Here is a 23,273-nt window from a genome sequence, read left to right on the forward strand (position 1 = left end):
GCAGTATAAATAAGTTATTGACAGCTGTGTATGAATGCTGTAACCACCTGGCTGAGACCATGAGCTACAGTATAACTGCACCTGAATCAAAAAGTCAAAATATGAAATAAAAATATTCATCAGTATTTGCAGGGTTGGTAGATCTGTCCAGATGCAAGTCCGTGGGACCAGGTCACACCACGCGCTGAGAACACAAAGTTGACCTCGCTCGATATAGGGAGCTCACCATATGTTAATAAAAACTTAGACCTTCCCGTGAGGATTGCACATTGCCCAGGAAGCTCTGTTAATTGGAGTGGCAGGAAATTGTGTAACGCTTAACAGTTAAAGGGGCCATATCCTTTTCATTCTCCCAGCAATCCTTAGCGGGTCGACCAACAGCCTTTATAAAGGCTGCCTGGAGGTGGGAGGGTGGGGAAGAGAAGTATCCAGGGAAAGAAAAAGTGCAGGCATTCCCAATGCAGAGAAATGATGTGGAGTTTATGGCAGGTGATGGACTCCCATTGGTCTCCCTATTTGCTTGCTGGCAAAGAGGATGCTTTTCTGCAGAAGTAGGTGCAAGAAGGATAACCTTTTTAGCACTCATAGGAACAGGAACATAGCATCAGGAGGAGGCCATTTACCCCCTCAAGCCTGTTCCGCCATTCAATGAGATCATGGCTGATCTGTGACCAAATACCATTTACCCATCTTTGCCACATATCCCTTAATACCTTTGTTTAACAAAAATTTATCAATCCCAGATTTAAAATGGCTCTTTTTAGATTATGACCCCTAGACCTAGACTCTCCTAGCAATGGAAATTGTTTCTCTCTATCTATCCTATCAGTTCCCCTTAATATCTTAAAAACTTCACCCTTTAACCGTCTAAATTCCAGGGAATGTAACCTTGTTGTCTAGTCTCTCCTTGTAATTTAACCCATGGAGTCCAGGTATCATTCTGGTAAATCTACACTGCACTCCCTCCAAGGCCAATATATCCTTCCCAAGATGTGGTGCCCAGAACTGCTCACAGTACTCCAGGTGTGGTCAAACCAGGGTTTTGTACAGCTGTAGCATAACTTCTACTCCCTTGTATCCTAGTCCTCAAGATATAAAAGCCAGAATTCCATTGGCCTTTTTGATTATTTTATGGATTTGTCCACAACATTTTATCAATGTATTAAAATGTCATGGACAGGTTCTGATTAGCCATGATTGTATTGAATGGCAGAGCAGGCTTGAAGGGCTGTATGGCCTGCTCCTGCTCCTAATTCTTATTTTCTTATGTTCATGGACCCCAAGGACCCTTTGGATCTCCACTGTTTCTGGCTTTTCATTATTTATCAAGTACTCTGATCAATCCTTTTTAGGTCCAAAGTGAATGGCCTCACATTTGCCGATATTGAAATCCATTTGCCACAGTTTTTCCCATTCACTTAATCTATTAATAACGCATTGTTTTTTATGTTTCCATCTACACTGCTTACAATGCTGCCTATCTTTATGTCATAGGCAAACGTGAATATGTAGCTTTCTATCCCATCATCTAAGTCATGAATAAATACAGTGAATAATTGTGGCCCTAACACACATCCTTGCAGACACCACCAGTCATATCTGGCCAAGTGGAGTATCTGCCCATTATCCCTACTCTCTGCGGCAGAAATTCACCTCCGCCGGAAATGGGTCGCACCTACCATTGTTCCTGTGTTTTCACCGCCGCGTGGAATGCGGTGGTCTCTTGCACAAAATTCAGCTCTTTGTCTTTTTTATTCCAGCGGGGTGGAAGTCGGTCATAATGGGGGGACGGAGAGCAGAAGATCGGTCATAAGAGGGACGGAAGTGGGGAGGGCGGAGTGTCCGCCGCTGCCAGTCATCAGTCTGGTGCTGATAATGTCACCACGCTGGCACGTCACCACATCGGCACGTCACAACGTCTCTCCCCTTCACTTAAAGGGGAGAGCCGCTGTGAGCTCTGCGATTATTTTAGTTAGGTCCACTGCGGAGGGTTTCGGCCGGGCCCGTGGCCTGGCACCCAAGAGGGAGTGCCAGGCTGCCTGTTGGCCGAACCCGGGGCATAATTGTTGGCCCGACCGACAAAAAAAATAAGATGGCAGCTGCAGCAGTGCGCCCTCCCCTTTAATGGTGGCCGTGCTGCCATTTTGCACACACTGCAAACACAGTGCACCGACAGAAAAAACTATTGGGGGCACCTTGCGGCGGCCGCAAGATTTTTTTTCGCTGAATTTTGCTTGTGGTACGGGAGATCGGCCGTGCGCCCTTTGATAATGCACTTAGCAGGGTTTGGCAGCAGCGGGACGGAAGTGGGGACCGCCGGAAAAATCATAGAGGAGAATTTTGCCAGCAGCGGCCATTCGACAAAGAATCAGCGGCCATTCACCACCGCCGCGTCACCGCTGCTTTGCGGGAGGCTGAATTTCAACCCCCCCCCCCCCCCCCCGTCTCCTGCCGCTCAGCAAATTTGCTAAACAGGTCAATAATTTGCCTTCAATTCCATGAGTTTCAACTTTAGCTAACAGGCTCATTTGAGGGATTTTATCAAATGCCTTCCGGAAATGCATATACGTAACATCCATAGACATTGCCCTCTCCACGTCTTTAGTCATGTCTTCAAAAATTCAATGAGTTTCATCAGGCATGGCCTTCCTTTTACCAATCCATGCTGGCTCCCTCTGATCAGCTGAAAATTTTGATGGTGTTCAGTCGCTCTAACCTTAATTGTAGACTAGTAATTTTCTGACAACAGAGGTTAGGCTAACTGGTCTATAATTCCCTGGTTTTCCTCTCACACCTTTCTTAAATAGTGGAGTGACATGTGCAATTTTCCAATCTAAAGGAACGGTTCGCGAATCAAGAGAACTTTGGAAGATTATAATTAGGGCATCTGCAATGTACTGACCTACTTCCTTTAAAACCCTGGGATGGAAACCATCTGGCCCTAGGGATTTGGCATTCTTTAGTGCCATTATTTTCTTCATCACTCTTACTTTGCTTACACTAATTTTGGTGAGTCCCCATCCCTGAGTTAATATTACTTTTGTTGTGATATCTGGCATGCTATCCTCTTCCTCTACTGTAAATACTGACACAAAGTAATTATTCAACATGTCCACCATTTCCTTATTTTTATTTGCAAAATGACCATTATCAGTTTTTAAGGGCCCACATTGCTCCTGGCCACCCTCTTTTTCCTAATATAATTGTAAAAATATGTTTGTGTTGATTTTGAGATCCCTTGCAAGTTTCTTTTCACACTCCCTTATCTAGCTCTTACAATCAGGGCTTTGTCACCTTTTGTTGTTCTTTGCAGCTCTCCAGATCTGTGCTAGACTTTGCATTTTTGTGTGCTTTTTCTTTTAGTTTTAAGTTGTCCCCTTTTTTTCAGCAAGTAGAGATCTTGCCCCTGAGGGCTATAAGCTGGTTCTGTATCGCATTAAATTATGTTTTGAACACCTCCCACTGACCTTCTATCATGTTACCCATTAACAGATTTGCCCAGTTTACCGTGGACATTCTCTGTCTCATCGCATTGAAGTCAACCTTACCTAAATCAAACACGATGTTGAATTCGATCATATTCTGATTGCTATTAGATAAATTTTTACGCACCGTGAGGCGGTTAAATAAATTTGGCTCATGACTCATTGCTAAATCTAATTTGGCCTGCCCCCCTGTTGGTTCGAGGACATATTGTTGGAGAAAACTATCCCTGACACACTCAAGAAATTCACTACCTTTCTGACACAAGCTCATCTACTTATCCCAATCTGTATGAAAATTAAAATCCCCCATTAAAACCACTCTGCCTTTACTACATGCTTGCCTAATCTCTGCATTTATACATTCTACCACTTCACAGCTGCTACCAGAGTGCCTATACTCAACTCCAACTACAGTCTTAAATCCTTTTCTTTTCTATTTCTTAATTTTATCCATGAAGTCTGCACTGCCTGCTTACCTATCGTAATATTCTCTCTCATTATTGAAGTGATTTTATCCTTAATCACGAAGGCTACTCCTCCCCTTCTGACAGATTCCCAATCTTTGCTTAGACCTTATAACCTGGTATATTTAGCTCCCAGTCCTGACCATCTTGCAGCCATGTCTCAGTAATGGCTACCATGTCATGTCATAACTCCAAGTTGAATTTGCGTCTGCAATTCATTCAACTTGTTCCTTATACTCCGTACATTTGTATAAAGAATGCGTATTTGTGCCACACCTCCTAACCTGTCCTTCTGTCCACATTTCTTATTTCTCTCCTAGTTTAATTACTTTACATCTTTTAGTTTTCCCTTTACCTGTAGTGCCTAAAGCACAATTTCTGACAATTACTTTACTCTCTTCCCTTTTGTTTATTTTAGAACTATTATTTATACTACTTTTCCCACTTGAGCCCTACCCCCCCCCCCCCATTAACGAGTTTAAAGTTCTTGTGACCTCCCTATTTATCCTTTCCGCTAGGACCCTGGTAGAGCCCCTCCCAACAGTGCAGTTCCTTCCTGTCCCAACACACACACACACACACACCCCGACAATGGCAATGCATCATATCTCAGGCTGATTGCAGGTGTCCTTGCAGCCATTAGTAAAGTTCGATAACTGAATCTCTGCTGAACCAGAGCCTGCAGAAGCAGTCATCGTAGATCATTGGCAGGTAGGATGTGCCAATGCCTGAATATATGGTTGGTGACAAAATGGTACATGCTTTCTTTCATCTGCAACCAAGTACTGCATTTGGAGTGAATTCAAATCAATTCCCATCATTAACTTTACCTTCAGTTGCAGGAGGAGTTTGCAGCTTAGACCTAGATGTTTTGTGACTCCCTGAGCTCCTGTGAAAGTTGACATTAGAATAACTGTTCGTGTGCTAATGTTTTTCCATCTGTTCCTGTTCTGCTGAGGTCCTGTAAACACTTTACTGGCTTTCTATGATTTAATGGTCAAGAATGAGCTATTTGTTAGGGATGTTTCAGAACAGAGTTACTGTAACCAGTTAATAAATAAGCAATGAAAAACATTTCTTGCACTATCCTGAGGAAACACAATCAATTCTTGAAAGATGTTTTGCTTAAGTTGACGATTTTACCTGCCTTGCTAGCAAGGTTCCAGCTATACTCTCACTCTACTGTGCACTTTGAAAATTGAACTGCAGAAGAACACGTTCAGACTTCTGTCTGGGATCTGCGCTTCTGGGTGTTTCACTTTGGCAGCTCCAGTGCAATCCACTTAGGGATCGCCAGTCTTAAACTGTGTTTATACACCAACATCAGTTTGCAGCACAATACAAATCAACATATCACTTTAGCTCAGTGTTAACATTTTTATCTCTGACTCAGAAGATTGTAGGTTGAAGTCCCACTCTGAGACGAGGACAGAAATTCGAGGCCAGCACTTTAGTGCTGTACTGAGGGGGCATTGTTGGAGGTGCTGTTTTTCACATGGGACAAGAAACAGAGGCCCTGTTTGCCTGTTCCAGTGCATGTAAGAAATGTCACTATTAAAAGAGCAAGGAGTTCTGGTGTTGTGGCTACCATTCATTCCTGAATCACATGACCAAATCAGATTATTGACTTGTCCTGCTTATTTGCTGGTTGTGGGACCTTGTTGTGTGGAAATTGACTGCCACATGTGCCTACATAATGACAATGACTACACAGCAAATGTAATTAGTTGGCTCTGAAGTTCTTAGGAACATAGGAACATGAGTAGGCCATTCAGCCCCTCGAGCCTGTTCCATCATTCAATTACAGCATGGCTGATCTGTATCCAATTCCGTTTACCCACCTTTGATACCTTTGGCTAGCAAAAATCTACCAATCTCAGATTTTAAATTATTTATTGAGCTAGCATCCACTGATTTTTGTCGGAGAGTATTTCACACCCCACCGCCTTTTGTGTGAAGAAGTGCTTCCTAACTTCTCTTTTGAATGGCCCGGCTCTGATTTTAAGTTTATGTCCCCTTGTTTTAGACTCCCCCACCAGGCAGTAAAGGTGCTACCCTATCCTACATCCCTAGGACATGAAAATCACTATATAAATATAATTTCTTCCTTCAGATGCACCCTTACATATTGGATAACTGAGTAAGCCAAAGGTAGAACATGAGGAAGAGGGAGGGAAGCAAGTAACTTCAGTCACTATGTCCAACATTGTAAACACGTTGGGAATATTTCCTCTGATCACTATTTCCTGCAAAATCATAATCACTTTCTTTTTGAATGTATTTATGTTTTAGTAGATGCAATCTTTAGTAGATGCAACTTTGTTTATGATACGTCCTTACTATACAGTGTAAATGCACTCGAGGCCTATGCTTGAGAGGTCAGTCTGTGACCTGTCCTTTATTCCTTAGCACTCAAGTGATGAAAGTGGGTGGAGCTTCCCCTTTTATACCTGAAGGTCCAGGTTAGTAGTGTCTCCCACAAGTTCACCACCTAGTGGTCATTGTTCTCACAGTGTACAACTTAGGTCAGATTATACATGGGTTACAATGCTGGTTGAATACATGACATCACCTCCCTACCAAAGTCTTATTGGGATCACAGGTTGAGTCTCTCTGGTGGTTTACGCTCTTTTGTAGAGCGCCTGAGTTGGGGCTCCGGTTGTTGGGCGCTGGCCTGAGTGTCTGCTGTTTGCGGTGCCTCAGGCCAATCTGGACTGCCCACAGTGACTGGGCTCTCCTCCCTTTGGTTCCAGTGTTCGATCACCAGTGGTGGAGTGAACTCTATATCGTGTTCTTCCTCTGCTTCTTCTATGGGGTTGCTGAACCTCCTTTTTGTTTGATCCACGTGTTTGCGGCAGATTTGTCCATTGGTAAGTTTAACGACCAGAATCCTATTTCCTTCTTTGGTAATCACAGTGCCTGCGAGCCATTTGGGTCCTGCAACGTAGTTGAGGACAAAAACAGGGTCATTTACATCAATACATCGCGCCCTCGCATTCCTGTCATGGTAGTCATATTGTGACTGGCGCTTGCTCTCGACAATTTCTTTCATGGTGGGGTGTATAAGGGATAACCAGGTTTTGTGCGTCCTTTTCATTAGTAGCTCTGCGGGTGGAACCCCTGTGAGCGAGTGTGGTCGGGATCTGTAGGCCAACAGGAAGCGTGATAAGCGGCTTTGTAGGGAACCCTCTTGGATTCTGAGCATCCCCTGTTTGATTATCTGCACTGCTCGTTCTGCCTGGCCGTTTGAGGCCGGCTTGAACTGTGTTGTTCTGACATGGTTAATTCCATTGCCTGCCATGAAGTCCTGGAATTCAGTGCTTGTGAAGCACAGGCCATTGTCGCTGACCAAGATGTCCGGTAGACCGTGGGCGGCGAACATTGCCCGTAGACTTTCTACCGTGGCAGAGGATGTGCTTGAATTTAAAATGTCACACTCGATCCATTTGGAGTAGGCGTCTATGACAACCAAAAACATTTTTCCCATGAAAGGACCTGCGTAGTCCACATGGATGAGTGACCAAGGCTTGGCGGGCCATGGCCAGGGGCTAAGGGGGGCTTCCCTGGGCGCATTGCCCAGCTGGGCACACGTGTTGCACCTGCGAACACTAAGTTCCAGATCTGCATCTATCCCTGGCCACCAAACGTGTGAGCTGGCAATTGCCTTCATCATGACAATGCCTGGGTGCTCATTGTGGAGTTCTCTGATGAACACCTCTCTGCCCATCTGGGGCATGACTACGTGGTTTCCCCACAGTAGGCAATCGGCCTGAATCGAGGGTTCATCCCTGCGCCTGTGAAATGGTTTCAATTCCTCAGGGCATGCCCAGTCCCCATTCAGGACACATTTCTTGACTAGAGACAATAGCGGGTCTCTATTTGTCCAGACTTTAATCTGACAGGCTGTCACGGGTGAGCTTTCGCTTCCGAAAGCTTCAACAGCCATGACCATCTCAGCAGCATGCACGGTAGCCCCCTCAGTGGTGGCTAGTGGGAGCCTGCTGAGTGCATCGGCGCAGTTTTCGGTGCCCAGTCTGTGCCGAATTGTATAGCCACAGGCGGCTAACGTGAGTGCCCACCTCTGTATGCGGGCCGATGCGTTTGCATTTATGGCCTTGTTGTCGGCCAAAAGGGACGTTAGGGGTTTGTGATCTGTCTCCAGCTCAAATTTTCTGCCAAACAGGTACTGGTGCATTTTCTTTACCGCATATACACATGTGAGAGCCTCCTTTTCTACCATCCCGTAGCCCCTTTCTGCCTGGGACAGACTTCTGGAGGCATAAGCTACCAGCTGTAACTGACCCTTGACATTGACATGCTGCAGCACACACCCGACACCATAGGACGACGCATCGCACGTTAACACAAGTTTCTTACATGGGTCATATAATGTTAACAGATTGTTGGAACATAACAAATTGCGTGCTCTATTAAAAGCCCTTTCCTGGCTGTAACCCAGATCCATTCGCGACCTTTGCATAAGAGCACGTGTAGCGGCTCTAACAGCGTGCTCAATTTGGGAAGAAAGTTACCAAAATAGTTCAGGAGCCCCAGGAACGAACGCAGCTCCGTCGTGTTACGGGGTCTGGGTGCTCTCTAGATCGCTTCCGTCTTGGATGCAGTAGGGCTGATCCCGTCTGCTGCTACCCTCATCCCCAGGAATTCTACCTCTGGAGCTAGGAAGACGCACTTCACCTTTTTCAATCGCAGCCATACCCGGTCCAATCTGCGTAGCACCTCCTCCAGGTTGTGGAGGTGTTCTTCAGTATCATAACCCATGATGAGGATGTCTTCCTGAAAAACCACCGTCCCTGGAATCGACTAGAGGAGGCTTTCCATATTTAGTTGGAAGATCGCGGCGGCCGAGCGAATCCCGAACGGACATCTGTTGTACTCAAACAACCCCTTGTGTGTCGTGATGGTGGTCAGCTTCTTTGACTCACTCGCCAGCTCCTGGGTCATGTAAGCTGAGGTCAGGTCCAATTTTGAAAAAAGTTTGCCACCGGATAGCGTCGCAAAGAGGCCCTCCGCTCTCGGTAGCGGGTACTGGTCTTGGAGTGACACCCGATTGATGGTGGCCTTGTAATCACCACATATCCTGACTGGCCCATCCGCCTTGAGCACCGGCACAATTGGACTCGCCCAGTCACTGAATTCGACTGGCGAGATGATGCCTTCCCTCAGCAGGCGGTCCAATTCGCCTTCTATCTTTTCCCGCATCACGTACGGCACCGTTCTGGCCTTGTGGTGTACTGGCCTGGCGTCCGGGTTTATGTGAATCACTACCTTAGCCCCCATGAAAGTGCCAATGCCGGGTTGAAATAATGAGTCAAATTTGTCCAGGATCTGTGAGCATGATACTCGCTCCACAGAGGAAATTGCATTGACATCGTCCCATTTCCAGTTCATGACAGCAAGCCAACTCCTCCTCAGTAGTGCGGGACCGTCCCCCGGGACAACCCAGAGTGACAACCTGTTCTCTGAATCTTTGTGGGTCACGACTACCGTGGCACTGCCTAGCACCGGAATGATCTCCTTTGTGTCGGTCCGTAGCTGTGCGTCAATCGGCGATAATTTTGGCCTCCTGGCCTTGGATGCCCACAACTTTTTGAACTGTTTGATACCCATCAGGGACTGGCTGGCCCCCGTGTCTAGCTCCATTGATACTGGGATGCCATTGAGGAGCACTTTCATCATTATCGGTGGCGTCCTGGTGTATGAACTGTATACGTGCTCCACATGAATTCGCTGAACTTCAGCTTCCAGCGATTTCCCCCAGCGTTCATTTCTGCAGGTATTTTGCTCATCTCTGCAAACTCCGGCTGAGTGTGTGCTTCCACGCCTCCAACATGAGCTGTTGTTGGAAACAAAAGGTCCCTTGCCAGTCGATCGTCCCTGACTGCTCTTGTGACTGTCCTTGAGTGCGCCATTAACAGGTGTTGATGGCCCCATTACTGGCCGCATGGTCCCTTGCAATGGCGTGAATCGCCATTCAGCTTGCCATTGTCTCTGTCGAACTCCCCCTCTGGATTCGACTACATGTTGGGACATGCCAGATTGCCCTTGTCTGCCTGGAGAACTGTGTGCTGCTTCAACAATGTTGAATCTCTGTCCCAACCATTCCTTAACACAGTACCTCTCGTCTGTTCTGCTCGTGGCCATGCTCACGTGGTTTAAATCCCAGTTTCTCGTCGCCATTGATACGTCCTTACTATACAGTATAAATGCACACGAGGCCCATGCTTGAGAGAAGGTCAGTCTGTGACCTGTCCTTTATTCCTTAGCACTCAAGTGATGAAAGTGGGTGGAGCTTCCCCTTTTATACCTGAAGGTCCAGGTTAGGAGTGTCTCCCACAAGTTCACCACCTAGTGGTCATTGTTCTCACAGTGTACAACTTAGGTCAGATTATACATGGGTTACAATGCTGGTTGAATACATGACAGTTTATATTGTCATTAACAATCAAACAATTAACAATGGGTCAATAAAAATTTTTAAGACTGAGATCGATAGATTTTAATTAGTTAGGGGATATCGATAAATGGATTTGAGGTACATGATCTAATTAAATGACAGACAGGTTTGAGCGGCTGAATGGCTTACTCCCATTCCTGTGTCCCTGTGAAACAGATAGTGACCAGAGAGAATTTTCATCCATAATGTCAGTTCTTTTTGAATGTGCTATTCTCTCTAGAATCGAAATGCAGCAATATGTTTACTGTGGATAGTTTGCAATATATTCCTTCCATAAAAATGCAAAAATTCTTCACTAGTAAGTTGTAGATGAAGAAATATTTTGGCTTTTAAGCTTTCAGCAGTTACTTCTGTGCTTGACTTCCACCATTTTTCTTGTCCCTGTGATGTTATCCTAGAATGTTAGTTTGGTCTACTAATTGGTAATGATCACTTCACCATTTGGCAAAAAGTCTTATTGACCACCATCCATGTTGTGCATAATATTCTGTACCTTTGTGATGTATTTGTTTAATCAATCAAATAATTTGAAGAGCATGTAAAACATTGCAGAAAAGCTGGGAGCAAGACTCTTGATCATAAACAGTAAGATAAGTTGAAAACCTATTTCAATATATGAAGATGTGTAGGAGTAACGCAGACCGATGTATTCAGCAAATTGTTCAAACCTAATAGAATAGATGGTGGCACAAGTTTTCGCATTTGCATCGTCTCAAACTATTACAAGTCCAGTTAACATCAAAGTGCTGAGCTGAGCCTAGCATGGCACTGTGTCCGAAGTAACATACGAACAATGATGGACAGGTAAAGACCCCCCCTGTTCTATCCACATAATTAGGACATCTTGTGTATGACAATATATACACTCACCACCAATATTCCCTGTAATTCTTTTTTTGGGCCGCGCAGCCCATTAAAAATCCCGTGCATGCGTGCTTTTTCTATTTAAAACCCGCCTCATTGGCCGCGCCGGACCTTCAGACAGCTGCAGGAAAATTGCTCGCCATCCCACCCAAAAGCATGTCGTGATCTCCTGGGGTCCACGTTCTCACAATTTGTGGAGAACTCATTAACAAGAATAATTCCGACTGTTACGCAAATCAGTGGCTGATTTCAAATCCAGACACTGGCCTTGTTTCACACTGTGTTTACTCAGCACATTGCTCTCTGGGGAGAAGAGCTGGCTTATGTCAGCATGATCTGCAACTGCCTGGAAACATTCCAAACTACCAGCATTCACACCTCAAACTGAACTTGTGTTTGACAAAACATAAAGGTTTATAAAGTTTTGCCTTCCCTTTATTTTGATTGAATTTTATTCCCCAAGGAGTGTGGCATAAGAACAATTAATGACGTGCCACACAACAAACTAGGAGTAGCCAGTTGCTTAGAATGTATGTGATCCTAAACAAACAGCAGAGATTTTTACGGGTATAATTCTCATCTTGGAAAAATTCTAATTCAATTTGTGTTGGTGCAGTTTGATTTTGATATTGTTTATCGTTGTAAACGGCACTTGACTTGCATTGTGACTTTCACTTTGGAATACAATAATGGGTGGGGATGCAAAATGGAGCTACTTTTCCCTGTGCCAGCACAAAAAACTGGAGCAACTAATGCCGTCGGCATTGGCATTAATATAATGGAGGAGTTACATTGTCTCAGCAACAGCTCTGGTCCAGGTTAGGCCAGACAACTTTTCTTACCAGTTTTGGATAGTTCGATCATACAAAAAAAATCACAGAAACCACAAGGAATAGAAACTATGCTCGGTACTACAGATTCATGCTGCCAACCACTTACCTCCATCCTTGGCATATCATCTGAACGACTGATTAAATAATAACTTTTCACTTAAAATTAAATGGAAAATTGTTTTCAGACGGAATTTCTGGTTTGCAAGCTGGAAATTTCTGACGCATTCAAACTTGCTGTTTTTCAGTTATGCCAGACTGCAATCCTTTCTGAAAGCAATTTTCTCTCAATGGTTTAAACAGCCTTCTCTTCATGAAGAATGAAAGGATCATGGTGGCCCACTGCCACATTAGATAGTGCCACTGTTAGAATAATTAATAATCTCATCAGAAATATGACAATGCCCTTCATTCAAGGTGGTTGGTTTTATGAAACGGCTGTGCATGTACTTTCTTCAGAAAGCTTCCATAGATTTGGTGCAGAAATACAGAACAGAACACTTAAAAAGTACATACATTTGGATGTATAATGCATCGTGCAATCCACTAAAGATTCACTGGAGCAAAATGATTGATGATATGTACCAATAAAAATGAAAAATAATTCCACTTTTTCATCAGCCTTACAACCAGATTTTTATTACTTTTGAAAGTCCGCCAAGTTAAAGCAAACAAGCTGATCTAGTCATTTCTAACCAATTACCAGTACATGGCTGCATGCATAGAACTCTTGTGTGGCTAAGTAGAAGAGGAAATGCACAGCAACAGTCACAAAGGAGTGTAATTGCGGGGCTATGAAGGTTCACCGTTTAAAGATAAGGCGCTGATATGATCATTTGTTAGATACACCGACAGCCAGCTTGAGAGTTCCAGACTGGTCAGGTTCTCCACGTCTGGCAAAAATGCAAACAAGACGATAATGATTGCTGCAGGGATGAGTTATTAAACACAGGATATTTTTCTGCGCCCTTTATGGGCTTATATTGAAACTTATCACAAGCTAAGTGTACACCATACGGCCTTTCAGTTTGTGATAATTCTTTGCCTGTCCATTCTAATTTTAGTGAATCTACAACACACAGTCATTGTGCTGTTAGCCTGGATCCACTGCACAGCTATAATGAAGAGATAAACTGGTATCTCATGCAGGACTACAAGCTGCTGTAAGTATGATGCCAAACAACAGTGGTAGATAAACTAAAGACCAACTCCATTCTCCAATCAGTTAGAATTATGGAGGGATGGAAGAAGCATTGTACAAAGGTATGAGCTTTGTACCCATTTAGCCCAAAGATATTGGGCCATAATTTGCGGCCCCTATGGGTACATACGAGGTGCGCACTTGCTCGTAGGGGCCACGCAAGTTCTGGGTTTAGGCACACTAAAACCCGGAACTTCCGATCTGTCAAAAATATTCTTGACAGATGGCACATATCCTGGGAAAGAGCCTCTGCCCAACTTCTGCCCAGCAAATGCCCGTGAAACTCTTATGCCTGGTAAAAGCAGGTGTAAGGCCTGCTTTTACCAGTGTAAGACTTTTAAAGAACAGAAAAATATTTTTTGTTCAATAATTTATGCAAATAAAAACCTGTGAAATAAGGTAAGTTTATTTTGTAGCCCCTTTAAAAAATGTAAACTTAAACATTGGCTTTAAAGCACTTTGGGTTGTCCTGGGGTTGTGAAAGGTGCTATATAAATACAAGTTCTTTATTCCTCTCTATTTAATGTCTCATGTTGAAATGTCTCAATTTGGAATCCAGTAACTTCTGCAGGCAAACAGAATAGGAATTCTGCAGCAGCAGTATTTCACAAATAGCATTGAGCTGAATGACCTTTTTTGGTGGTATTGGCTGGGGGAAGAATGCTGGGTTGGAACGTCAGGACAATTCATTGCTTTTCTCAGGAATGGTACTGTGGAATATTTAACATCCACCTGTGCCCAGAACAGGCAGACTGGATTTTGCTTTAATGTCTCCTCTGAAGGGACAAGTATCATTCCGTACTATTGCTCTGGAGCATCAGTGTAGATCAAGAAGGGTGACTATTTAATCTATCTAAAATATATTAAGGAATACTGGGGGCGAAATTGCCCTGTGCCCCGTTTGGAGGCAGTAATCTTCCACCCCGTGTAGCGTTACACAGAAAAGCGCCCCTCTGCTTCAATGAAAGGCCACCAGGGATGCCCTCAACTGGGCCAAAGCCCGGCACCCATAACAGAGTGCCAGGCTGCAGGATGGCGGCCCAGGTGAAGGCTGCCATTGTCGGGCCGACAGTAGAGTCGGCCAACAGAAAAATATGGCGGCCCACGGCACCATCCTCGTCGTCCGCGAGGCAATTTCCCCCGTGGGGCGCAAAGGGGTCGGTGCAGGGCGGTGAGAGGTCAGCGCACACGCAAACCGTGGGACGTGGCGCTAACAACACAACCCCCCCCCCCAAACCCACCTGCCAGAGGTGCTAATGGGGCTATAAAAAGGGCAATTTTGCCCCCATTATGTTTACATGCACTTCCTGTCCACAAAAGTTTACCCCGTTACATTTTTGTCACGCTTTGTGGCAACTTTACCATCATAAATATCTGCATTTATATAGGAAACTGCCAATGTTAGCATGTCACACTATAATTACACCTTCTTAGCACCTCGTGAGCACACACTGCAGAGAAACTCTTCTGTTTCAACCAATTCTATTTCTTACTTTCCCAAGTTGTAAGTTTTGCTTAAAATCAAAGTGTGATATAAAATGAGGACAAAATGAATAACTATAAAAAGAGGGACCTAATTATACATGTGCACCCTGATCCAATTATCTTCTGCCCACTAACCCTGCTTTACCTAAAGACTACACACGCTCGAGTAGGGGCCGAGACTTTTCTTCTCTCGGCGGGTGGATGATGACGGTGGTGGGTCGCAGCCCCGCTGATGGTTCCATCCCGCTCTGGTAAATGAACTTACGTTAATAGGGCTTATCAAGCCTGCCCCAGTGTGTTTCCTGGCCCAATTAGAAGAAGCGGGTCTGATGACGCGTCTTGAGCCGGTTTCCTTAAAGGGATCATGGCCAACTTTCTTTTGACATTTGTGCTGTCGGTGTGCTACAGCATTGAAATGCTGCAAAACTGACAATCACTGCACAGAGGTGCAGGGCTGCACCCAGGCTTTCCCATGACTCCCTCCATATGCTTTTGGAGGCAATCAGAGAACATAGGGAGGTCTTCTTCCCTTCCAATGGGCAAAAGAGACCTCCCCAGGAGAACAACACAGCCTGGTTGCACATTGCACAGGAGGTCACAAGCAGGGATGTCATCAGGAGGGCTTGGCTGCAGTGGCATGAACCTTCAATGATCTCATTAGATCACAAAACATTAGTACAAAGCCATACTCGCCTTCATCCTCCTGTGCCTCTCCTCACATCCCCATCACTCTGCCTTCCCTACCCTACTCCTGCACATCCTTACTCACAACAAGTTACCTTGCACATCCACCCATCCCTCTCTCTCTATCTACATTATCACATCCCCATCTCACTAGCCACTCCTCACACTCACCTTCCTCCTAGTGCAATCATACCAACTAACAACACACAAGGGTAGGCACTTGGGTGTTTTGTCCAATGTTCATGTAAAGTTTCTGTGAACTTGCTGTCAAACATTGAAACCTTTAGTTTCAACACTTTTCGTTCTTGGGCAGTTTTGTATGCACCTTTGGAAGTGGCTTAGTGAGTTGCAGTGAATGGTGAGACATAACGATACCCCCTGCAATGATGGTGAGTGTGAAAGGAATGGCTTGGATATTGTAGGGATGCTTTATGGTATTGGTGTGGGATGGTGCCAACCTGGCGCATCATGTGGCAATCAGGTTGTACAACATCCAGTGAAGTTAATCTGGCCATGGTGAGGCCATCCCATGCCTCCCGGGCAGCAATGTGGTCGAGTGCTGATGCCCTTTGTCTTGTGCAGCATTAGGTGGTTGCGGAGAAGGTTAGTGCTGCTGGTGTGCCTGGTGCTGCTGGTGTTGAGGCTGATAATGGTTGGATTCTGAGGTCCAAGGAGAGACAGTATAAAGGGCACCCATGTTGATGGAATAGATGGCAGGTGAAGTAGAGACGACAGATGCCTTCTGTCAATGGTGAGAGAGTTCTTCCAATGAGGTGAAAGTGGAAAGTGGAAATCCTGCAGAATTTGTGCTGGAAATGGACTGAGAAATAGCTTGGAGCTGAGGAAAGTGATGATCTGTCAGGTGGAAGCTTTTATTGTACATTTGAAGCCGGCAAGAAATCAGCTGGAGCAATGGCCACTGAACTCCCGCCTCAGGTTGACAGCCATGGTCCCCAAACAACGTGGTTCCCGTGGCCATGAAGTTAAAGTTAAAAAGTAAGTTAAAAAGCCCGTTAATCATCTGATCATCTGGATGCTAATGATTTTAATTGGGCCGTCCGCCGCTGCCGGTCGGGTCTGCTCAGTGTTGACAGACCCAACATTGAGAAAGGCACGTAGTGGCAGGATGACGGCGAGTTCCCGACCCGCTGCCAAAAAAAAACAGTTTCCTACCCGACCCGCCACTGATCCCGCCACTGACACCCCATAAAATCTCAGGCCGTGTGCAAGGCACAGCAGATTGTTCAGTAATTTATTAGAGACTTGCATCTGTGTGCATCTCCCGTTGTCGCACAGAATGATTCCAGGAATGAGGGATTTCAGTTACGTTGATAGAATGGAGAAGCTGTGGTTGGTTTCCTTGAAGCAGAGAAGATTGAGAAGAAATTTGATGTTCAAAATCATGAGGGCTCTGGACAGAGTAAATAGAGAGAAACTGATCCCAATGGCAGAAGGGTCAAGAACCAGAGGCTACAGATTTAAGGTGATTGGCAAAAGAACCAAGGCAGACGTAAGAAAAACCTTTTTTATACAGCAAATGGTTAAGATCGGGAATGCACTGCCTGAAAGGGTGGTGGAGGCAGGTTCAATCATGGCTTTCAAAAGGGAATTGGATAAGTATCTGAAGGAAAAGAAATTGCAGGGGGAGTGGGGCTAGCTGAGAGTCGGCACGGGCTCGATGGGCCGAATGGCCTTCTGCCGTGCTGTAACCATTCGATGATTGTATGATTCTTTCCTGTTTCGTGGTTTTGTCTCAATCATACCGTTGCAGCATTTTGTCAAACCTGGAAAACACCTTCCTACAACTGTACTGAGCTAAACTATCCATTCTTGTTCTGATGAAAAGTCATCGACTTGAAAAGTTAACTCTGTTTTTCACTGTACAGTACTCCAGGTCTGGTCTAAACAGGGCAATGATATCAATTTATCACATGTTCTTTATTATAAGATGGCAGTGCTACAGTCAATTTTACATCTGTGTCCTAATATTTAAATAATTTATTAATTATTTTGGTTGCTTTTAATTGAATTCCAGAACTATCAAGATTATTTTTTGATTAATGATATGAGTACAGGTGAGAAATTTTTGCAGTTGTGTACTTTGGTGGCATAGTTCTTATTGGTACAAGTCTGATGTGGATATGCTGAGTGAAATGTTAATCTGTAATCTTTTCTTGTGGCGAGTGATTGGTTGCACATTTAATATGCGTTGTTTTGTGTGGGCTGAGTTTTCCTGCTGATATTGCATAGTGTAAAATAAAAATAACAACATATTTTTCAGTAATAAAAACTTTGTTCTTGATTCTGTTTGCTTTTATCTCCAGGTCACATTAGGGACACAGATTTGTTCATATATAAAAGACAGACAGACTTGCATTCATATAGCGCCTTTCACGATCACCGGATGTCTCAAAGCACTTTGAAGCCAATGAAGTGCTTTTGACGTGTAGTCACTGTTGTAATTTGGGAAATGAGGCAGACAATTTGCGCACAGCAAGCTCCCACAAACAGCAATTGATAATGACCAGATAATCTGTTTTTGTTATGTTGATTGAGGGATAAATATTGGTCAGGACACCGGGGATAACTCCCCTGCTCTTCTTTGAAATAGTGCCCTGGGATCTTTTACGTCCACCTGAGAGAGCAGACGGGGCCTCGGTATAACTTCTCACCTGAAAGACTGCACCTCCGACAGTGCAGCATTCCCTCAGCACTGCACTGGAGTGTCAGCCTAAATGTGTGTGCTCAAGTTCCTGGAGTGGGACATGAATCCACAACCTTCTAACTCAGAGGCTACCCACTGAGCCACAGCGGACAACTGGTTTAACCATTCATCACCAGATCTGGCTGGACCACATTAAGGACTAATGAGTCCTGCTCTCTTTTGAAAGAACTGCTCACTATTCCAGGATCATCTTGAAAAGCAAAGATAACCCCCAGCTTCTCTGTACTACAAACCATCTTTTTAAACCCCTCTTCCCTGCCTCCTCCAACCTCACCTCCAACAACATGTGTGAGGAGTTCATGGACTTCTGTCGACAAGATTGAGATCATCCATTCAGCTTCCTCTGCCGCTTCCCTCCCTTCCCCTAGCAAAATGAGTCAAACTTCCACTGCCCTAGCCTTGAACTTGCATCTTTCTCTAGTTTCTCTTCTATCTATTCTCATGACCACTCCGAGCTCCTTTTGTCCATGAGACCCAGTTCCTGCTCTCTCGACCTTATTCCCAACAAACTGCTGACCACTCAATTTCCCTTCCTGGCACCCATGTTAGCTGATATTGTTAACGTTCCCTCTCCTCAGGTACTGGCCCTTCCTCTGCCGTCATCACCCCTCTCCTCAAAACACTCATCCTTGACCTGTCTGTCTTTGCAAACTCCTGTCACATCTCTAACCTCCCTTTCCTCTCCAAAGACCTTGAACGTGTTGTCACCTCCAAAACCCATGCCCATCTTTCCCGCAACTCCATGTTTGAAACCCCCCACCCCCCCACCCAAATCAGGCTTCTGCCCCTGCCACAGTACTGAAACTGCCCTTATTAAAGTCACAAATTACATCCTTTGTGACTGTGACCATGGTAAATTATCCCTCATCATCCTTCTCGACCTGGCTGTAACTTTCAACACGGTTGACCACACCATCCTCTCCTTCGTTGTCCAGCTGGTTAGGACTCCCCTCGCCTGCTTCCATTCTTATCTATCCAGTCATCACCGGCTTCTTTTCCCGCTCCTGCACCGTTACCTCGGGAGTCCCCCAAGAATCTATCCTTGGTCCCCTCCTATTTCTCATCTACATGCTGCCCATCGGCGATATCGTCCGAACACTCAGGTTTACCTCACCACTACCTCTCTCAACCCCTCCATTGCCTTTGATTTGTCAGAATGCTTGCCCGATGCTTGCTCCTTCAACTAAATATTGGAAAGACCGAAACCATTGCCTTCGGTCCCTGACACAAACTCTGTTCCCTAGCTATTGGCGCCATACCTCTCGCTGGCAATTGTCTGTGGCCGAACCAGACCATTCACAACCTTGGTCTCATATTTGACCCTGCGATGGTTTTCCGACCACATACCCGCTCCAACACCAAGATCGCCTACTTCCATCTCTGTAACATCGACGACTCTGCCCCTGCCTCAGCTCATCTGCTGCTGAAACCCTCATCCATGCCTTTATTACCTCTGGAGTTGACTATTCCAATACTCTCCTGGTCAGCGTTCCGTCTCCCCCTCCATGAAATTGAGCTCTTCCAATACTCTGCTGCCTGTATCCTAATTCGCATCAAGTCCCGTTCACCCATCACCCTGTGTTCGCTGCCCCACATTAAGTTCCTGGTCTGGCAACACCTGAATTTTAAAAATTTCATCCTCATTTTCAAATTCTTGCAGGGCCTCACCCCTCCATACCTCTGTAACCTCCTCCAGCCCTATGACCTATAAAGATCTCTGCGGTCCTCCATTCTGGATTTTAATCATTCCACCACTAGCGGCCGTACCTTCAGCTATCTAGGCCCCAAGTTCTTGAATTTCCTCCCTAAACCTCTCTGCCTCTCTCTCCTCCTTTAAGACACTCCATAAAACCTACCTCTTTGTGTCCTAATATCTCCTTTTGTGGCTCGGTGTCAAATGTTGTTTTTGATAATGCTTCTGTGAAGTACCTTGGGATGTTTTACTAGATTAAAAGCTTTATATAAATGCAAGTTCTTGCTGTTGTAGTAACAGTTCCTGTCATCCACTACTTTGAGCAGGGAAGATATCATATTCTTATACCACATAATATAGAGTCAGCGGCAGTTGGCGAGAGGCGGGAGCAGCGTCGGAGTGGCCTATAAAGGCCCAGCGGGAGCTCGAGAGCCAGCAGCAGTTGGCGAGAGGTGGGAGCAGCGTCGGAGCGGCCTATAAAGGCCCAGCGGGAGCTCGAGAGTCAGCGGCAGTTGGTGAGAGGCGGGAGCAGCGTCGGAGCGGCCTATAAAAGGCGTACTTGTGCAGCTACAGCAGGAGAGAAAGCAAAAAAGAAGTAGAAAGGAATCAAAAGGTGACATCACAGCCAATGGGGTAAGTGATTGGCGAGTAGCTTTTATTTTTATTTTTATATCAGTAAGTAAACTGTAACATTGTTATTACCAATTTAAGGGTATCTAAGGGTTAAGGCATGGCAGGAGAGATCGGTCACGTGATATGCTCCTCCTGTGCCATGTGGGAACTCAGGGACGCTTCCGGTGTCCCTTACGACTACATGTGTAAGAAGTGTATCCGCCTCCATCTCCTGATGGACCGCGTTGCGGAATTGGAGCGGAGGGTGGATTCACTCTGGAGCATCCACGATGCTGAGAATGACATAAGTGGCACGTGTAGTGAGTTGGTCTTACCGCATGAGAAGGATCCACAGCCAGCTAGAGAATGGAAGACCAGCAGGAGTAATAGTACAAAGAAGGTAGTGCAGGGGTCCCATCTGGTCATCCCCCTGCAAAACAGATACACTGTTTTGAGTGCTGTTGAGGGAGATGACTCATTAGGGGAGAGCAACAGCAGCCAAGTTCATGGCACCATGGCTGGCTCTGTTGTACAGGAGGGCATAAAAAAAGAGTAGGAGAGCGATAGTGATAGGGGATTCAATCATAAGGGGAATAGATAGGCGTTTCTGCGGCCGCAATCGAGGCTCCAGGATGGTATGTTGCCTCCCTGGTGCAAGGGTCAAGGATGTCTCCGAGCGAGTGCAGGACATTCTGAAAAGGGAGGGAGAACAGCCAGGTGTCGTGGTGCACATTGGTACCAACGACATAGGTAAAAAAAGGGATAAGGTCCTACAAGACGAATTTAAGGAGCTGGGAGTTAAATTAAAAAGTAGGACCTCAAAAGTAGTAATCTCGGGATTGCTACCAGTGCCACGTGCTAGTCAGAGTAGGAATCGCAGGATAGCATAGATGAATACGTGGCTTGAGCAGTGGTGCAGCAGGGAGGGATTCAAATTCCTGGGGCATTGGAACAGGTTCTGGGGAAGGTGGGACCAGTACAAACTGGACGGTCTGCACTTGGGCAGGAATGGAACCAATGTCCTAGGGGGAGTGTTTGCTAGTGCTGTTGGTGAGGAGTTAAACTAATATGGCAGGGGGATGGGAACCAATACAGGGAGACAGAGGGAAACAAAAAGGAGACAAAAACAAAAGACAGAAAAGAGATGAGTAAAAGTGGATGGCAGAGAAACCAAAGGCAAGAAACAAAAAGGGCCACAGAATATAAAAGGGCTGCAGGAGGGGTAAAAACTAAAAATCATGGTTTAAAAACTAGGATGAAAACACTCTACCTAAATGCACGCAGCATTAGAAATAAAGTAAATGAGTTGACGGCACAAATCATTACAAATGGGTATGATTTGGTGGCCATTACAGAGACATGGTTGCAAGGTGGCCAGGACTGGGAATTAAATGTACAGGGGTATCTGACGATTCAGAAAGATAGGCAGGAAGGGAAGGGAGGTGGGGTAGCTCTGTTAATAAGGGATGATATCAGGGCAGTTGTGAGGGATGATATTGGCTCCAATTAACAAAATGTTGAATCATTGTGGGTGGAGATTAGAGATAGTAAGGGGAAAAAGTCATTGGTCGGCGTAGTTTATAGGCCCCCAAATAATAACTTCATGGTGGGGCGGGCAATAATCAAGGGAATAATGGAGGCATGTGAAAAAGGAACGGCAGTAGTTATGGGGGATTTTAACCTACATATTGATTGGTCAAATCAAATCGCAGGGGGTAGCCTGGAGGAGGAATTCATAGAATGCATACGGGATTGTTTCTTAGAACAGTATGTAACAGAGCCTACAAGGAAGCAAGCCATTTTGGATCTGGTCCTGTGTAACAAGACAGGAAAAATAAACGATCTCCTCGTAAAAGATCCTCTCGGAATGAGTGATCACAATATGGTTGAATTTGTAATACAGATTGAGGATGAGGAAGTTGTGTCAGAAACGAGCGTACTATGCTTAAACAAAGGGGATTACAGTGGGATGAGGGCAGAGTTGGCTAAAGTAGACTGGAAACAAGGACTAAACGGTGGCACAATTGAGGAACAGTGGAGGACTTTTAAGGAGCTCTTTCATAATGCGCAACAAAAATATATTCCAGTGAAAAAGAAGGGCGGCAAGAGAAGAGATAACCGGCCATGGATAACCAAGGAAATAAAGGAAAGTATCAAATCAAAGACCAATGCGTATAAGGTGGCCAAGGTTAGTGGGAAACTAGAGGATTGGGAAGATTTTAAGCAACAGCAAAGAATGACTAAAAAAGCAATAAAGAAAGGGAAGATAGATTACGAAGGTAAACTTGCGCAAAACATAAAAACAGATAGTAAAAGCTTTTACAGATATATAAAACGGAAAAGAGCGACTAAAGTAAATGTTGGTGCCTTAGAAGATGAAAAGGGGGATTTAATAATGGGAAATGTGCAAATGGCTGAGACCTTAAACAATTATTTTGCTTCCGTCTTCACAGTGGAAGACACAAAAACCATGCCAAAAATTGCTGGTCATAGGAATGTGGGAAGGGAGGACCTTGAGATGATCACTATCACTAGAGAGGTAGTGCTGGACAGACTAATGGAACTGAAGGTTGACAAGTCCCCTGGTCCTGATGAAATGCATCCCAGGGTATTAAAAGAGATGGCGGAAGTTATAGCAGATGCATTTGTTATAATCTACCAAAATTCTCTGGACTCTGGGGAGGTACCAGCAGATTGGAGAGCAGCTAATGTAACGCCTCTGTTTAAAAAAGGGGGCAGGCAAAAAGCAGGTAGC

This window comes from Pristiophorus japonicus, chromosome 21 (genome assembly GCF_044704955.1).
Source record: "Pristiophorus japonicus isolate sPriJap1 chromosome 21, sPriJap1.hap1, whole genome shotgun sequence".
In the NCBI taxonomy this organism is placed as follows: domain Eukaryota; kingdom Metazoa; phylum Chordata; class Chondrichthyes; family Pristiophoridae; genus Pristiophorus; species Pristiophorus japonicus.